Here is a 3,213-nt window from a genome sequence, read left to right as displayed (position 1 = left end):
CGATCCCCACGGTCGACCGCCGCAGTAGTTTTGGGTTGGTTATGTTTTTCAGACCCGTTTCGTTTGAGTTTCCTATAAATACCCAAACTCGTTTCTAGGGTTTGTAAGGCAAGAGGTTTTGAGCAGATTGAGAGGATTTTCTTTGGGCTTCTATTGTATGAGCAATTGGTGAGATCAAGAGTTGATTTGTAGAGGGTTTATGAGAGATTTGTAACCCTAGTTTGTTCCTCTTGATTTCTAATAGTGAAAACTCCCCCCTCCTTGCCCCGTGGACGTAGGCATCTCGCCGAACCACGTTAAAACTGGTGTTATTGTGTTTGTGCTATTGTTTTGTGTGTTTGTTTATCTTTTTCGGCTATTTGGTTGGATCTCAGCATATGGGTTTCTCCCCAACAAATGGTATCAGAGCTCCGGGCAACGCTTGGGCTTTTTGGAGGTGTAGATCAGTTGGGAAGTTCATCTAGAGCTTCGATTGGTGATAAAGGTGGAATCTTTGGTAAAAATTCTATCTTTGGTCAATTTTGGATCTATTCATTGTTTGTTCCGCAATTGTTATTGGGTGCTTTGAGATATATGGCCGGGAAAGATAAAAGTGGGGAGGGTTCTTCTAGTTTGAAGACCGTCCAAAGTTTGAATATCCATTCTATGAAGATAGATAAGGAGAAGTTCGATGGCACAAATAATTTTGGACTTTGGAGATGCGAAGTCTTGGATGCGCTAAATGCGCAAAATCTGAAAGATACGTTGGAGTTGGACGGGAAACCGGACAACATTGATGAGAAGGTTTGGAAGAAAATAAATAGAACGACGTGTGTTGTGATTAGGTCTTGTCTTACCCAAGATCTAAAATATGATGTGATGAATGAGACTTCGGCAAAGAAGATTTGGGAGGTCCAGCGTCGAAAATCGTTTGCATTTGAAGAGGAGGCTTTATCGCTTCCAATTAAAGAAGGGAACATCCATTAGTGATCACATGAACCACTACACGAAGCTACTTACAGATTTGGCAAATGTAGGTGTTATGGTTGAAGACGAGGACAATGCATTGTTGTTATTGAGTTCCTTGCCCGACGAGGAATATGAAACCTTCGTCCTCACTCTTATTAATGGGAATGCATCTCTTTCTTATAGTGAGGTCACCGCGGATTTTGTGAATTATCAACTTCGAAAGAAGGACAAAGGAGACTTCCATTAAGCCGGTTGCGGGGGCATTGGTTGCAAGAGCTAGAAGTCCAAACTGTGGTAGAAGGTCGCAGTCTAGATGAGGGCATCCTGCAGTTGGTAGGAATCATTGTGCCTTTTATAGAGAGGATGGACATTGGAAAGCCGAATGCCCAAAATTACAAGCCGGGAAGAATAAGGGGAAAGCTATTCAAGTTTCAGAGGTGAATGTTGCTAAGGCTAGTGGCGACGTTTCAGATTCATTTTCTTCGGGCTATTCATGCCCAGCTCTTCCGTCAGTTGGTGTGGCCAACTCCACCGAGTGGATGTTGGATTCATGTGCTACTTACCACATATGCCCTAGGAGGGATTGGTTCTTCAGCTTTCAGGAGTTGGAAAGAGGGGATGATGTACTTATGGGTAATGATCACAGATGCCCTATTGGTGGTATTGGTACCGTTCGTATTCGGACGAGTGACGGGATGATTCGGGAGTTGATTGATGTGAGATCCGTTCCTCAACTGAGGAAGAAAATCATTTCACTTGGGGTATTGGAGGCAGCAGGTTATAGGGTGACCTTGGCAAATTCTCGTTTGAAGGTCACATAGGGGTCCATGATTGTGATAAAGGGCGTCAGGAGGAGTAACTTATATTATCTGCTTGGGAGCACGGTGATTGATAGAGCGCTGACGACTTCTTTGGCTAGACTGTGGCATTGGTTGGTGCTGGAGTATATGATTGGTTATGTCGTGCATAGGTCGTTGAAGAGTGCTATGACCTACAGATTGAAGTCTTTGTGAGCACATTGGGATGAGCGAGGAGACCGAGGTGGAGTTCAACGCTTCTATCCATCGATCGAGTAGTCTTATTGGAGGTGTTCAGTCAGGCATTGGGGGGCCTTCCATGGAGGCATCATTGGGAGGTAATCGGTATTTTTGTTTCCTATGTTGGGGATTGTACTAGGCATATATGGGTTGCAACCTAGTTCCTTTGGTATGAAGCTAGTAGTCCGCAACAGTTGGAGGAGGTGTATGGGTAGAGAGGTTACCCGTCGTACTAGTTCTAGTAGGGGTTCTTTCTTGCATTGGTACCAAGCTTATGGCATTTGGAGACACTTCAGAGGAGAGGAGACAGTAGGGCGACGAGATGAGATGGCGGATTTAGTGGGTCGTTCTTTTCTGAAGGAGAATCAGCGTTGGTTGTCGAGTAGTAGATCTGGTATTCAGGCTCCGACAGGTTTGGGCCATTTTATGAGGTTACCGACTGCTGCGTTAGATATTATTGGATCTGATGGAGCTGCTTCAGATTTTGGTTGGCATCGGATATTGGGCTACCCAGCATTTGGTCACATCGTGGATGTGAGATTGGATCCGATTGCGCATTTGGGATTCAGATGCTCTTTTGGCTATCAGTTGAGGGCTTCTGAGTTTGGTCTGAGCAAGCATGGACTCTCGGCAGGTAGAGAGTATTGATCAGATCAGTGGGATATCGCAACGGATGGAGGTTGATGCTACTCCACATCGGGTGGAGCTTATTCCACATACTCCATGTCATTTTGCATTGGTTGGGATTCCGGCTGAGGTGACACAGTTTGGGGATCAGATTGTTCAGGATGCGGATGTAGGCTGTCTAAAAATCACAATGGATAGCTGATCCCTATCAAGCTCCGACAACGGAGGTCACAATCATACCAAGCAACCTATCTTCGACTATATCCTGTTTCCGAATCACTCCGACGCCGATATAGCTATTTGCATTGGTAGCTTTCGTCTGTAGGGCGAGCTAAGACGGGAATCATACACCTAGCTGTCTTTAAGATGAATATTCGCCACATAGCTCTCTACCAAGCTAACTCACCAACTGAGTTCCAACTTTTATTTTCTGCAAATTCGTTCCCACTGTCCTTCATCAGCATCTTCTAATAATTGCTACGATTTTAAGCCTGCCTGTTGTCACAGCCCGTCAAGTATCAATCATCTCAGGTGTGAGGATTCGCCTGTTTTGTGGCAATTGTCGGAAGTTCGGATACAGTTGATTGGGAAGTCGTCTGAC

General features: G+C 45.0%; 1 protein-coding gene across 1 annotated transcript in view; it reads left to right on the top strand.

Moving 5' to 3' along the window:
- LOC109820218 overlaps positions 1 to 3,213 on the top strand; it is a 10,804-nt gene that overhangs the window by 769 nt on the left and 6,822 nt on the right. The window lies entirely within an intron of this gene.

This window comes from Asparagus officinalis, chromosome 8, assembly GCF_001876935.1.
Source record: "Asparagus officinalis chromosome 8, Aspof.V1, whole genome shotgun sequence".
Taxonomy (NCBI): domain Eukaryota; kingdom Viridiplantae; phylum Streptophyta; class Magnoliopsida; order Asparagales; family Asparagaceae; genus Asparagus; species Asparagus officinalis.
This window is presented reverse-complemented; position numbering and strand designations above follow the sequence as displayed.